The 16,057-nt window shown below is 48.0% G+C and overlaps 1 protein-coding gene across 13 annotated transcripts in view; it reads right to left on the reverse strand.

Moving 5' to 3' along the window:
- LOC120996579 (NACHT, LRR and PYD domains-containing protein 12-like) overlaps positions 1–16,057 on the reverse strand; it is a 335,847-nt gene that overhangs the window by 135,041 nt on the left and 184,749 nt on the right. The gene's annotated exons all lie outside the window — the stretch shown is intronic.

The raw sequence follows: 16,057 nt of genomic DNA on the forward strand, positions 1-16,057 counted from the left end.
TGCCCAGCTGTGTCCCCTAGCAGTAATATGCCCAGCTGTGCCCCCTCACAGTAATATGCCCAGCTGTGTCCCCTCACAGTAATGTGCCCAGCTGTGCCCCCTCACAGTAATATGCCCAGCTGTGGCCCCTCATAGTAATATGCCCAGCTGTGTCCCCTCACAGTAATATGCCCAGCTGTGTCCCCTCCTAGTAATATGCCTAGCTGTGGCCCCTCATAGTAATATGCCCAGCTGTGGCCCCTCATAGTAATATGCCCAGCTGTGTCCCCTCACAGTAATATGCCCAGCTGTGTCCCCTCATAGTAATATGCCCAGCTGTGGCCCCTCACAGTAATATGCCCAGCTGTGTCCCCTCACAGTAATATGCCCAGCTGTGTCCCCTCATAGTAATATGCCCAGCTGTGTCTCCTCACAGTAATATGCCCAGCTGTGTCCCCTCACAGTAATATGCCCAGCTGTGCCCCCTCATAGTAATATGCCCAGCTGTGTCCCCTCACAGTAATATGCCCAGCTGTGTCCCCTCCTAGTAATATGCCTAGCTGTGGCCCCTCATAGTAATATGCCCAGCTGTGGCCCCTCATAGTAATATGCCCAGCTGTGTCCCCTCACAGTAATATGCCCAGCTGTGTCCCCTCATAGTAATATGCCCAGCTGTGGCCCCTCACAGTAATATGCCCAGCTGTGTCCCCTCACAGTAATATGCCCAGCTGTGTCCCCTCATGGTAATATGCCCAGCTGTGTCCCCTCATAGTAATATGCCCAGCTGTGTCTCCTCATAGTAATATGCCCAGCTGTGCCCCCTCACAGTAATATGCCCAGCTGTGCCCCCTCATAGTAATATGCCCAGCTGTGTCCCCTCACAGTAATATGCCCAGCTGTGTCCCCTCATAGTAATATGCCCAGCTGTGGCCCCTCACAGTAATATGCCCAGCTGTGTCCCCTCACAGTAATATGCCTAGCTGTGGCCCCTCACAGTAATATGCCCAGCTGTGGCCCCTCATAGTAATATGCCCAGCTGTGTCCCCTCACAGTAATATGCCTAGCTGTGGCCCCTCACAGTAATATGCCCAGCTGTGGCCCCTCATAGTAATATGCCCAGCTGTGTCCCCTCACAGTAATATGCCCAGCTGTGTCCCCTCATAGTAATATGCCCAGCTGTGGCCCCTCACAGTAATATGCCCAGCTGTGTCCCCTCAAAGTAATATGCCCAGCTGTGGCCCCTCATAGTAATATGCCCAGCTGTGGCCCCTCACAGTAATATGCCCAGCTGTGGCCCCTCACAGTAATATGCCCAGCTGTGTCCCCTCATAGTAATATGCCCAGCTGTGTCCCCTCACAGTAATATGCCCAGCTGTGTCCCCTCACAGTAATATGCCAAGGTGTGTCCCCTCACAGTAATATGCCCAGCTGTGGCCCCTCCTAGTAATATGCCCAGCTGTGGCCCCTCATAGTAATATGCCCAGCTGTGTCCCCTCATAGTAATATGCCCAGCTGTGTCCCCTCATAGTAATATGCCCAGCTGTGGCCCCTCCTAGTAATATGCCCAGCTGTGCCCCCTCATAGTAATATGCCCAGCTGTGCCCCCTCATAGTAATATTCCTAGCTGTGGCCCCTCACGGTAATATGCCCAGCTGTGTCCCCTCACAGTAATATGCCCAGCTGTGTCCCCTCATGGTAATATGCCCAGCCGTGGCCCCTCCTAGTAATATGCCCAGCTGTGTCTCCTCACAGTAATATGCCCAGCTGTGGCCCCTCATAGTAATATGCCCAGCTGTGTCTCCTCACAGTAATATGCCCAGCTGTGGCCCCTCATAGTAATATGCCCAGCTGTGTCTCCTCACAGTAATATGCCCAGCTGTGGCCCCTCATAGTAATATGCCCAGCTGTGTCTCCTCACAGTAATATGCCCAGCCGTGGCCCCTCCTAGTAATATGCCCAGCTGTGGCCCCTCCTAGTAATATGCCCAGCTGTGTCTCCTCACAGTAATATGCCCAGCTGTGGCCCCTCCTAGTAATATGCCCAGCCGTGGCCCCTCCTAGTAATATGCCCAGCTGTGTCTCCTCACAGTAATATGCCCAGCTGTGTCCCCACAGAGTAATATGCCCAGCTGTGTCCCCTCACAGTAATATGCCCAGCTGTGGCCCCTCATAGTAATATGCCCAGCCATGTCCCCTCATAGTAATATGCCCAGCCATGTCCCCTCATAGTAATATGCCCAGCCGTGTCCCCTCACAGTAATATGCCCAGCCATGTCCCCTCATAGTAATATGCCCAGCTGTGTCCCCTCATAGTAATATGCCCAGCTGTGTCCCCTCACAGTAATATGCCCAGCTGTGTCCCCTCACAGTAATATGCCCAGCTGTGGCCCCTCATAGTAATATGCCAAGCTGTGCCCCCTCACAGTAATATGCCCAGCTGTGACCCCTCATAGTAATATGCCCAGCTGTGGCCCCTCATAGTAATATGCCCAGCTGTGGCCCCTAGCAGTAATATGCCCAGCTGTGCCCCCTCACAGTAATATGCCCAGCTGTGTCCCCTCATAGTAATATGCCCAGCTGTGTCTCCTCACAGTAATATGCCCAGCTGTGGCCCCTCACAGTAATATGCCCAGCTGTGTCCCCTCACAGTAATATGCCTAGCTGTGGCCCCTCACAGTAATATGCCCAGCTGTGGCCCCTCATAGTAATATGCCCAGCTGTGTCCCCTCACAGTAATATGCCTAGCTGTGGCCCCTCACAGTAATATGCCCAGCTGTGGCCCCTCATAGTAATATGCCCAGCTGTGTCCCCTCACAGTAATATGCCCAGCTGTGTCCCCTCATAGTAATATGCCCAGCTGTGGCCCCTCACAGTAATATGCCCAGCTGTGTCCCCTCAAAGTAATATGCCCAGCTGTGGCCCCTCATAGTAATATGCCCAGCTGTGGCCCCTCACAGTAATATGCCCAGCTGTGGCCCCTCACAGTAATATGCCCAGCTGTGTCCCCTCATAGTAATATGCCCAGCTGTGTCCCCTCACAGTAATATGCCCAGCTGTGTCCCCTCACAGTAATATGCCCAGCTGTGGCCCCTCCTAGTAATATGCCCAGCTGTGGCCCCTCATAGTAATATGCCCAGCTGTGTCCCCTCATAGTAATATGCCCAGCTGTGTCCCCTCATAGTAATATGCCCAGCTGTGGCCCCTCCTAGTAATATGCCCAGCTGTGCCCCCTCATAGTAATATGCCCAGCTGTGCCCCCTCATAGTAATATTCCTAGCTGTGGCCCCTCACGGTAATATGCCCAGCTGTGTCCCCTCACAGTAATATGCCCAGCTGTGTCCCCTCATGGTAATATGCCCAGCCGTGGCCCCTCCTAGTAATATGCCCAGCTGTGTCTCCTCACAGTAATATGCCCAGCTGTGGCCCCTCATAGTAATATGCCCAGCTGTGTCTCCTCACAGTAATATGCCCAGCTGTGGCCCCTCATAGTATTATGCCCAGCTGTGTCTCCTCACAGTAATATGCCCAGCCGTGGCCCCTCCTAGTAATATGCCCAGCTGTGGCCCCTCCTAGTAATATGCCCAGCTGTGTCTCCTCACAGTAATATGCCCAGCTGTGGCCCCTCCTAGTAATATGCCCAGCCGTGGCCCCTCCTAGTAATATGCCCAGCTGTGTCTCCTCACAGTAATATGCCCAGCTGTGTCCCCACAGAGTAATATGCCCAGCTGTGTCCCCTCACAGTAATATGCCCAGCTGTGGCCCCTCATAGTAATATGCCCAGCCATGTCCCCTCATAGTAATATGCCCAGCCATGTCCCCTCATAGTAATATGCCCAGCCGTGTCCCCTCACAGTAATATGCCCAGCCATGTCCCCTCATAGTAATATGCCCAGCTGTGTCCCCTCACAGTAATATGCCCAGCTGTGTCCCCTCACAGTAATATGCCCAGCTGTGGCCCCTCATAGTAATATGCCAAGCTGTGCCCCCTCACAGTAATATGCCCAGCTGTGACCCCTCATAGTAATATGCCCAGCTGTGGCCCCTCATAGTAATATGCCCAGCTGTGGCCCCTCATAGTAATTTTGTCACGGACGTTCCCGTGACAGGAGATCGGTGAGACTGGCAACACGTGGTTTGATCTGACAGGTTTTCCTTGTGGATCAATAGGCGTCTGTGTTGGTTCTGGTACTGGCCGCACCTCTTGCCTCAGGTGTTGCTCATGTGGTCATTTATAACCTCGCTTATTTAATCTAAAAAATGAGCCCCCACACAGCTCCATAAAATTACTAAGTTCCCCACTACATTGTATGAAACCGTAAATGGTTCCATTAGAAAGTACAATTTGTTCTGCAAAAAACCGCCCTCGTACGGCTACTGGAATAGAAAAATAAAAAAGTTATGGCTTTGGGAAGATGGAATGAAAAACTAAAATGGATAATGTCCTGGTCATTAAGGGGTTAAGGAGGTGGAGTCCATAGAACAGAGTCCATGGACAGGGGATGAGTCTCCAAGGCTTCAAGGGGAAGCCAACGAGGGGCATCTCTGATGGAGTGAAGGAGGCGAACTGAGCTATCTGAGCTGCTTGGTGGGATTTCTGATCATTCGGTACCTGAGACCTCCTCTGAGTTTATGTCTATATAAAGTGGAATAGAATTATCCCAAACAAATCCAAGAGACGTCAGTTGTGTGGTTTTCAGGAAATATGTTGGAAATGCGATCGGCAGAGCTCTAAAATAGTATAATAATTTTTAGAGAGTTAACTCTCCCGATGCGAGATGTGTGGTAGACGCTCCACCTTTCTAGAAGTCTGAGCTTTCTGAGGAGCGGTGGGTGATTGTGTGAGTGACGTGTATTGTAGGAGGCTGTTAGCAGAACGGGAAATTAGAGTCCTGAAACTTCCAACTATGGGAGCGAGATATTAAATGCTTTTGATTTTGCATTATTAAGGCTCGGGCTACACTGCGCCTGTGATGATAGTCAATGGTGTCGCACTGCAACATACGACATACTGGGACAGTCGCCAAAAATCCAGTTGTGTATCAGCAGGTGGCAGTGCGACACCATAGACTACCATTACAATAAATGTTGGTGACTTTTCTGTGACACATGTCGCTGTGTAGCCCTAACCTAATAGTGAGGCCTGAGACGGCCCTGAACCTGGACAACGCTAAGAGCAGATCAGGGAGGGAAACATGAGGAGACGATTCACACGACCGTATGATTGGGTCCGCATCTGTTCCGCTATTTTGGCCTGTTCCATGGCCCTGCAAAAGGATAGAGCATGTCCTATTCTTGTCTGCAATCATGGACAAGAATAGACATTGCTATCATAGTGCCGGCCATGCGCGGTCCGTAAAATGCGGAACATACATGGACGGTATCTATGTTTTGTGGATCCACAATTTTCAGACCGCAAAACACTATGACCGTCTAAATGAGCCCTTACAATGTAGTCCGCAAACATACACATTTTATGGTGGATGGATGCAAGTTCCAGACCTTAAGGCTGCATTCACACGTCCGTGGTGTGTTGCGGACCCGCAAATTGCGGGTCCGCAACACACCAGCCCGGCACCCCATTGAAATGCCTATTCTTGTCCGCAAGCTGCTCTATCTTTTTGCGGAGCTGCGGACCCAAAATCGGGGCCGCGCTCCGCAATTGCGGCTGCAGACAGCACACTGTGTGCTGTCCGCATCCATTCCGTCCCCATAGAGAATGAATGGGTCCGCACCCGTTCCGCAAAATTGCGGAAAGGATGCGGACCCATTTTGCGGACGTGTGAATGGAGCCTTAATACCAATATTGCTACGAATACAGAACGCCTTGAGTTCTAGATCCAATATAAACAAAGGGGACAAGGGGCATCCCAGTCGTGTGCCCCTCCGGATTGAGAATAGTCCAGAAACCCTTTATAGTGGACAAATGCTTGAGGGTTAGCATAAAGTACTTGAAGCCATGTAAGGAATTCGGGTGGGAACCTCCAGTGTCTCGGTACAGAGGACAAGTAGAGCCATGATAAGGTACCAAAAGCCTGATGAATATCTAGAGAGCAGCACGGCAGGGATGCCCCCAGCGTTACAGGCGTGAATGAGATGCGGTATGCCTCTGATGTGGTTGTTGATCCTTCCAATCAAGGAAGATAATGGTGTATTAAGGCGGGTTGCTAGTGTCTTGGTAAGGAGTCTATATTAATAGGTGAGATGGAGTGATGATTGACTCGATCAAGGGGATCTTGATCAGGTTTGGGGATCATTGATATAGCTGCCTGGAGAGATTCTTGGTGAACTGTAGGACAATTACATTGCATTAAAACATTCTGCTAGGTAAGGACCAAGAACGGAGGAGAACATTTTATAATATAACCCAGAAAAGCCATTGGGGCCTGGGCGTTTCCTAAGGGAAGCAATTGCCATTCTACCGCTATTGGGGTCATTTCAGAAGGTAATAGTGATACTGGAGAGTCTGCTGTGGGAGATAGACTAGTCTTCTGTAAATAGGTAGCGATCTGTTCAGAAGAGGAGATGTGCGGTTGTGAATAGAGGTGGGATAGGAAGGATTTTTCAGGATTATTGGTTATTGTGCCTTGAATAGTGCGGAGTTTATAAAAGGGCCCAGAAGATGGGGTATATTGCAGTGTCCTAGCTAGTGGGGTGAACGGCTTATTGTTTAGGGGATAATATTTCTGACGGGACCATCATTCAACAGTATCGGAGAGAGAAAGATTGAGCTCTGTCTGTGGGCGAGAGAGAGCGTGGTGGGTGTCTTCAGAGGGGTTTGCCTTTGCCAGGACTTCACATTGGGAGACTTTTTGTTCACGTTCTCACTGCTTGAGTGTCCATTTGCAAAGTTCTGTTTTATGGAAGATAGGAGAAGACTGAAGGGGCATTGATAGTAAAGTGTTCTACTAAGTGTGTTTGATAGAGGAGAACACTTCATGGATCATTAACAGAGGGTCATTAAGAGACCAGGAAGGATTGGGGGTTTAGACAGGAGAGATAAAGAGGAAACAGACATGGGGCAATGGTCGGACTACGTTGTTCGGTCTTCAGATGCAAATCCACTTGTTTCTGTGTGTTTATCAGCTTTGACATTGCAATTTACCTGTGTTGTAATTCATCTGCATTATATTGTATGGTAACAGCACCATCTACTGGTGAGTTTAGTGTATTTTGTCCAGCCTGTTTTCCTATGCATTATGGGAGTCCCAGGGCATTGTGGGTAGTTCCTGGTTCTTTGTGGTCTTGTGCTTGTATTAGAAGCAGGAGCCATCCTATGTCTGTGTGAGAAGCCACTCTCTCACTGGATCTTCTGCTCCATGATTTCTTCTTCAGCCTGTTTCAAGCATAGTCGGTAAGGACACTATCTATGTGACATTTACTGTAGTTTATTATATGTTTCTTGTATTTGATAGCTCATTATCATTGTATTACCTCATGTACTGTATGTATAGCAGATATTCTTTATTCATGCCATGTACTATAGATATTTATGTTCTGAAATACTACTGTTTTATTCTGTAGTTTCACCTTTCCTGTCACAGTCTACTAGCAATAAAGAGAAGGTTAAAGCTGATCAGTCTCCTTTTCTCAAGAAGACAGGGGGTTTAGCTACATGTCAGATTACACACCGTGCTAACGTGTATGAGGACAGTATAACGCTGTAGTGTGCATCTTCAAACTGGATACCCAAGGGATGAAAGAGACTGGGAAAAAATATGGTCAATTCAGGGGTAAAGTTAGGTGTGGCACAGAAAAGTGTGTACAGTCTTCAGTTGTGGGATGAGTTCCTCGCTAGACATCTACTAAATGGTATTTAGTTTATTGAATTTTGAAAGTACTGTATCCGAGGATGCCATCTGAGAAGCAGGTAGAGGAACGGAGGGAGAGGCAGAGGATTTGTCCAGGTTTGGATTCAGTACGCTGTCTGAATCCCCACAGAGGACAACTGTGCCCACTTTGTGAGAGTCTATCAGTGTAAATAAGTCAGTTACAAAGTGGGTCTGGTCAGTACTGGGGCCTAGTAGTAGGAGACTATGGTCCCTGGGACATCCTGGATTGTGCCAGTAACAATTAAATAGCGACGCTCAGGGTCCGCAATAGTGAGGAAATGAGACAAAGGGACTGATTTACTAAGACAAATAGTGACATATTTTTGTGGGGGCATTCGCCGTATAAAAGGTTGGAAAGTATGGAGACAGATAGCGAGGAGCTGAAGTTCGGGATGAAGTTTCATGATGACAAAGTAAATCCACATGAATGCTTCTAGAAAACCGAAAAACTCTGGGTCTCTTGTGTGATAATATTTTCATAGCCATAGTGTATGTAGGAGAGAACCATCACTGATATGGTAATAACGTCTCCCATCCCGCGGGGGTGGGGGCGGGGGCGGGGGGTGGAAAAAACAAAAGGGAGGCACAGAAAAACATGGAAGTATCGTCTCATGTGAAGAGATAGAGATAGAAAGCTCCACGATCGTGGTTTGCCACAGCTAACAGAACGGTTAGGGGTCAGTTTTATGGCACTGACGATCAGGAGGATTCTTCGATAGCAATGGGTATACCCCAGGAGGGGGTTCCTAGGATATAGAAAAAGACATATATAAAATATTTATAATCAAACTAGAAATATAAAACGTATAACTGTGTCTCAACAACAACAAAGGTATCGTTAGTGGTGGGGTGCTGCCGAAGGGAGATACTCCCATGGGCGAGAACCCACCATCTCAGAAAAGGAAGTCTCTATATAAAGAGAAGGAAACGGAATGGTATCTCCTCACAGAAGGAAGACACTCGGTTGATGAGAGCTTAGAGAGTCAAGTCTTTGAGGATGACTGGAGGTCGGCTTGGGATTCTCACGGGTGGGCGAGGGAAGGTGATGAGAGGTTGGGGATGTCCCTGGTGATGAGGATGGACAAAGATGCAGGCATTTAAAGCAGTGCCGAGCCCCCTACAGGGAGTGAATGTTATGAGTCTTATCTTGATACTTAAAAATAAGCTTGAATGGGAAGCCCCAGCGATAACGGATCTGCTTTGGATATGGCTTGAGAGCGCAATGTTTCGCTATGGTGGACGGGGCTAGATCTGGGAACAATTGGTACGCGTGCCCTTGAAAAACCAGGGGAGAAGCCTTATGTGCTGCTTACGGGTACGATGGAAATAAAGCTTCTGCATCACATGCCTGATGGGACATTACGGTTTTCGGGCAGTTAGGGCTCTATGTATGTCTATATCTGAATATTCGGACAAAGTTCCTGAAAGTCAGCTTTAACTGTAGATTGGAGATCCGTGATGGACTCAGGTGGACCTCTGATTCGGATGTTATCTCTATGGGCTGTTTTCCATATCCTCTAATTTGTTGTGGAGGAGTCGGTTGTCATCCTGAAGTTTTTTGATTTCTTTTCATGTGTCTCCAGTACTGTGGTAGCATTATCCAGGACTTCTCTGGTAAGGTTAGTGATATCGGCGGAGACCATGACAAGTTCTTTTTGCAGCATACCTTGAATCTGGGAGAGCAGGGCACCTGAGGTATGAGGTGCTTCTGTGCCAGAGGCTGCGAGGCTTATGGGTGCTGAGTCAAGGTGCGCAGGTTTGCTTTCCGAGGAAAGAACTGGAGGAGTCATCCGCAGGAGTCACAACAGGAGTCATTTTCAGAGATCGCTTGATGGAGGTGTGCGAGTTGGCACTCTGTTTTCCAGTCTTGTAAGGAGCCTTGGACATTGTAAAGTAGGCAAGGTGTGTGAGGTTCCAAATTAAACAGAAATAAAAGATGTGATGAGACCAATCTCGCCACATTGCATTGGAGAAGCCTGGTTGCCCGCCTGCTTCCTTTAGACTATGGCCCCATGTTAAAACGCTTGATTTTCCCCTGCAAAGACTATGTGGAAGAATTTGGCTCCATGGCAATTGAACTGTATTCGTGTAGTCTGAGTGCCATTCACCTAATAATATGCACTCAGATCGGAGCTATCTGGGGATATGTTAAATGCCTATGTTTTATGCAATAGCTGCACAGTTAAATATTCTTATTTCTTTTATTGTCTTTTGCTACCATGTGGCTAATGGAGTTTTGCCTCTGCCCTTGGAGATAAATTGGATTACTTCCCAATTGTCTCCAGGACAGAAGACATTGTGTAAAACTGTGTATTCTCCTGCCTGTGATAATTACATTAACCCATTGTGTAAGGTAATTGTATCACAGGCAGAGGGGAGGATTTTGTGTGGGAGTGTCTGAGTGTATTGTACGGGGTTACTGGTTGTTTTACAAAACCCTGTGGGTGGTACTAATGTTTAAGAATGTGTATATAAGAACAATAAACACACAGCTCTGGCTGTCCACTGCTTTACCCTCAACATGGAGCTTGGTCTCGTTCTTGGGGGGATTGTATGCTGTCCCAGTCCGACTGCTAGGAGTGTAAACCTTTCATATGGTTTTTCCTATTCGGCTGTAGGCAGCATTCATATGGTTTCCAGTTCTGGAGATTGGTGTCTTTAGTAGCTGCCTTTGCATCTGGAAAGGGAATATCGCATAAACGGCTTTTACCCCCTTTTATGCCCGGGGTGCCGTTACAAAAGGGTCTCCGTCTTGCGATGTATATCCTCCAGATAGTATGTCGGCTGTCCACGAAGCTCTACTGGCTCATGGCGAGTACATGGGGGGCTCCAGTGTGCCCCTTACAAAGGGCTGTAGCGGTAGATGTATTTGGGAGAGCTGCGTGAATTGGAGGAGAATACGACACGAGCTTGGTATAGTAAGCGTATGAGCTGGAAATTATCACTACGTGGAGCTCCAAGATCAGTAGGTGTTTAGATATCACAGTGCTGAATTATGTGATATAGAACTTGTAACTGATAATGAGCAGAAGGGGGACCCTGGGGTGTCCCTCACAGGGGAGGGGGGATTGCTGCTTTAATTGTAGTATTTGCCTCCTTTATTGTGGCACTGTTTAGATTTGTCTACTTCGGTGAAATATCCGGCACAAGAGAATGCAGTATTTATGAGGTCTTCACAGAGCTGCCACTAGATGGAGCTTTCACCTCATAGATGATACCTCAGCTATGGGAGCAGGCACAAGAGGAAGTCCTTGTTCTTACACAGAACTGCCACTAGATGGAGCTCTGACCTTACAAAGGGCTAGTACAGCATCTGTAATCAGCTGTAGAGAGCCCAGAAAATCCCCCAGGCCACACTCCCAAATACAGCAGGAGACTGGACCATGCAGGTGGTCAGTGGCAGCACCTCCAGGGAAGCAGGTCCTCAGGGCACACAAAACAAAGACAGAACAGGAGGCAGCCGCTGGCGTTCACTACTCACGATATCAGGCAGGCCAGGGCGTTGTAGTCAGTGTAGGCCATCTGGACAGGTATGTTCAGAGCTGGGTTACTGTTACTAATGTCCAGGGCAGCTCAAAATCTGTGTCTGGCACCCAAAGCAACCAGTTGTCAGCAGCAAAAGGTAGGCAAAATGGACAGTCTGATGGTCAGGAGGCCAGAGATGGGGATGAGGCAGAGCTCCACAGGAGAGGGATGGCTGTAATTCAACCCAGGCCTGGTGGGCACTGAGACCAGGCCAGCCACAGTCCAGCGAAGGGTTAATTCTAGGCACCAAGATGTTCAGCCCTGTGCAGGCAAGTCCCCAACAGTGACAAGTGGTGCTGGGCTTACATTCAGCCCGGATGGAGCAGGATGGTATTTGAGTGGATGGAGCTCCAGAGCCTCGCTCCCTGCTTGTTCCATTATGGAGATCTTTATCCCTCCTGGGGGCAATTTTACTGCTGGGTCACGATGAGGGGCTTTATTGTTATTGGAGGCACTGTGAGGGAAATAATTTCTATTATGGGCTATTATTACTACTACCAGGGGTACTATTGTAGGTGTTATTATTTGGAACAGTATGGAGGACCTTACTGGTAACAGGGGTACTTTCTGGAGCATTATCACTATTGGGGCACTGTTACTAATGAGGGCACTCAGCACAATCGGCACAGTATTGAGGGTAGCATCTGGATAAAACTGTTGGGGCACCAGGAGGAGGAGGAATCTAAGATATCTGTGGGCAAACTCTGCAGAGAGAAGATGTGGTTAGAAGTCGTCAAAGCAGTCAAAAGATAAGAAAAGAGAACTTCTACATCAGAGGAGACCTCACTGGACGTAAGACATGGGCTGCTGTATTCTCCTGTATGTTTGGTAGTGGTGAATGTAATAATTATCCAGCAATGTCTTTAATGGGAGGGGGGTTGGTTGGATCCACTAATTTCCACGTATGCATTGTGGATGCATGTTATACTCGCCCTTTCTTCAGCGCCGTTCTCTACAGCTCTGGTCCGTTCCCTCCTGCCGCTGGTTGTTCACAGACTGCAGCGGGGACTTGCCGGTATATGAGATGTTCCTGCTGCAGCCAATCACCTGTCAGTGGTCTAATGCTGAGGACAGTGATTGGCTGCCGTGGTCACATCAGTGGGCACATCACCAACACTGCACTTGCCCATTACATCCTGGTCAGTCTGTTTACATGGCCGCAGCAATGATGCCAGAAGGTCCAGCAGGTCACAGGCATCCTCACTGCAGCCATAGGAACAAAGCCCTCAGACTAGAGTGGTGAGGAAACGACAGAGGAAAATTGGGGAATTTTTCCCATAAGTTGCTGTCATATTTTATTTTTAACTACTGGACAATCCCTTTAATTCTGGGATGTTTGTGATTCAAGGACATTTTGAAGGCGTGGAATGAAAGTGTGGTCTGTAAACAGTGGCGGGGTCCATGTCCATAACAATGTTGGGCTGCCTGTGATTTCTGGTTCATTTGTCCTGAAAAATGTAAAGAGAAGGTTGGCAACCCTGAAAGGTACACGAGACCAAAGTGGAGATGTAGCGGGGGAACTAATGGCGGAACGGTGAGTCGGTGGGGGAGACACTAATAGCGGACGGTGAGCTGGGGGGGGGGGGCAGACACTAATGGCAGAACAGTAGCCATGTGGGTGAGGGTGGGGGCTGTAATGGAGGAGCAGTGAGGGGGTGTAATGTATGGGGAGCCTGAAGAGAGATGGGTGGGGTGTGAAGGGTGAACGGCGTTCTGTATTATAGTCATAGTCTTTATCCATAGGGAGCATTTTAGTAGCTCATCTAGACCCCTCCCTGACGCTCAGCAGAACAGCCCGCCGCTGCTCGCCGCAAACACAAGATATTCAGGACTAGTTTTCAGGATTTTGTCAGCTTTAAGAACAAATCCATAGGAGAGACGTGTGGGAAACTGCACACGGTAAGGCTAGTTTCACTACTTTTTTGCATTGCGGGCTGTCTGATGCGGATCCCAATCATGTGAATGGGTCCACGTCCAAACACGCGGTCCGCAATTTGCCAGCACAACCAGCGCACACAAGGATTTTTAAGCGTCTCTTTATAACTGTGGGGGAAACTCAGCGGAAGATTCTGTTTCCTTCACTGAGAAATTCTTGTCAGCCTTGGCTTTGCCATCTCCGATGCAGTGTGACAGAATCCCCGGCCGCCCCTCTGTCCCAGCAGGAAATGGCTTCCCCTCCCCGGGACCTTCATCTCCTATAAGAAGCTTTCTCGTGTACTCCGACCTCACCTTCTGACTCTAATCATCTAAGGTCCGGTTCCCAGGCTGTCCCTAGAAAGGGATATCACAGAACTGCCTGAGGAGGGTAAAGATCCCCTTCTCTGCGCTAGCCAGAGGCCCATTACCCTCCTCAATGCAGATATTACACTATGGGCGGAGGTTCTCACATATAGAACGTGCCCTCTACGACCTCGAGTAATAACAAGGAGCTAACAGGGTTTGTAAAAGAGAAGGCGGGGGTAAGGATAATTCTACTACATTACTCCATATCCTTTCATCATATCAATTGGCATTATATGTCCCTATCTCTAGTTAAAGGGGTTCTCCGGGAATTAAAAAAGTTAAATTACTGAAGATACTTAAATATTACCTTATTATAAATAAATTCCAAAATACCTTTCTTTAGTTATAATGGCTCGTTTTGTATAGACAGCAATGATCAGTCCAACCTCCGACACCAACACTGACCATCTGTTTGAAGAGGCGTGGAGCTCCAGTAAGTGCTGCAGCCTGGAGTGGTGTTACCATTATTACACCCTGCTACTGTCTCTAATGGTTAACATAAACGTCATGCTTGTACTAATTTCCAAGTCCTCCACATCGTGCATTAATATGATTGTTATGTAACTGTTATTACATGTAATGTGCCTGGTTCACAAGCAGGTGGCAGTGTAAATGGAAGAGCTATACTTAGAGAATGGAACTCACCATTCCATCCCCCCCCCCCCCGGGCAGAAGTGGGCCAGTCCTGTTTCCTACCAGTAGGAATGGGCAGCAGTTCCAGTTCTAGTCTGGACAGGAGAGGAGTAAGGTCTGGCACGCTCACAGCCTGACGTGCCTATGTCAGCCAGAGAAGCCTAAGCTCTGCTGACCATGAAAGCAGATGTCTTGAAGCCATATTGAGCATGGGAAATCATTCTTTGGTTGCCATAACCTGTCTCCTCTCCTCCTATCTCCTCACTCCTAATCTCTCACTAACTTCCTGTGGCTGACCTATATTATTGGTGTTACAGAGACCTCTCGTATTGGATGTATGTAATGCATTCACCAGCCTAAAATAGGAATGTAGCAGCTGTGACAAAGGAAATGCATAAAATGGCATGAAATGACATATAGCAATTTGGAGTGTTCCCATCCAACTGGAGTGGGACTCTACACAGCCAAGCAATTGTGCATCTTGGGAGTTGTATATCTGTAAAGAATAAATCAAGGCAACTGGACTTACTGTAGATTTCTTGAAAACGTTTCACTCGTTCTTCCAATGAGCTTTCTCAATTCTGAGTGACTGTACAAGAATTCTCTGGGAATAAATATGTAACTGAATCAACATCTGGTAATTATACCCAGCATGTGGTCAAAGGTGTTGATTCCATTATCCTAATTGGAGCCATGCTGGGTATAATTACCAGATGTTGATTCAGTTACATATTTATTCCCAGAGAATTCTTGTACAGTCACTCAGAATTGAGAAAGCTCATTGGAAGAACGAGTGAAACGTTTTCAAGAAATCTACAGTAAGTCCAGTTGCCTTGATTTATTCTTTACAGATATACCATGACCTGGATAAATGAGAACCTTCACAGACACTTGGGAGTTGTAGTTTTACCACAGCTGGAGTTCCGGAGGTTAGCCATCACAGCCATAAGAGATATCTGCAAGAGGAAGTGTTTTTTGGCTGGAAGTTGAGTGTCAGCCCAGGGCACCCCATCCAAGGATACCAGAACAGATCTAAAGTACAGAAACCAGACCTAAGCAGAGTTTAGCGCAGCATAGAGAAAGAAAGCAAAGTATTTAAGCAGGCCTGTCAGTACAGCAGAGAAAGAAAGCAAGTAACGCTATCAAGTTTGCCTGCCAGTTTATGCCAAAGCCTGCTGGGACCAAGACAAAGCTTGAAAATCGTTTGGATGAAAGTTTATTCAAATAAAGCTGCCATTGAATTTCATATTAAGGTCTGGACTCAAGTTATTTATTCTTCATCCCTCAACTATTCCCTTTTTAATGCTGCGGAGCTTAAGCCTGGGGTCCCGATGTATCCAGGTAGGAGCACCGTGACACATATAGGCCACACCACACCACTCACATTCCACTAGACCTGAGATGCGATAGGGCCCTGGGGTGCGGCACGTTGCACAAGCACAGCGCCATCCCTTGTATAATGGCTGTGCCTGGTATTGCAGCCCAGACCATGTGACCTTTGAAAATGATGTCACTGGCCTAGAAAGAGACTGTGGTGCTCAAATAGCGTCACTGCCTCTTCAAACAGCTGATCTGCAGATACTGATGACCTATCCTAAGGGTAGCCCATTAAGGCCCCTTGCAGACGAGTGTGTGTCACGCTGCGAGTCCACAGTGCAGCTCCCGGCCTGGACTCCCAGCACTGCCGGGGTCACATAGCATTATATTGATTTATGATGCTATGTAATCCTTACAGTTCTGGAATCTATTAGATGACACTGACATAATGCTGTCAGTGTTATCCTATACATTCCAGAACTGTAATGGTTA

The sequence above is a fragment of the Bufo bufo genome, chromosome 3 (assembly GCF_905171765.1).
Source record: "Bufo bufo chromosome 3, aBufBuf1.1, whole genome shotgun sequence".
NCBI lineage: Eukaryota > Metazoa > Chordata > Amphibia > Anura > Bufonidae > Bufo > Bufo bufo.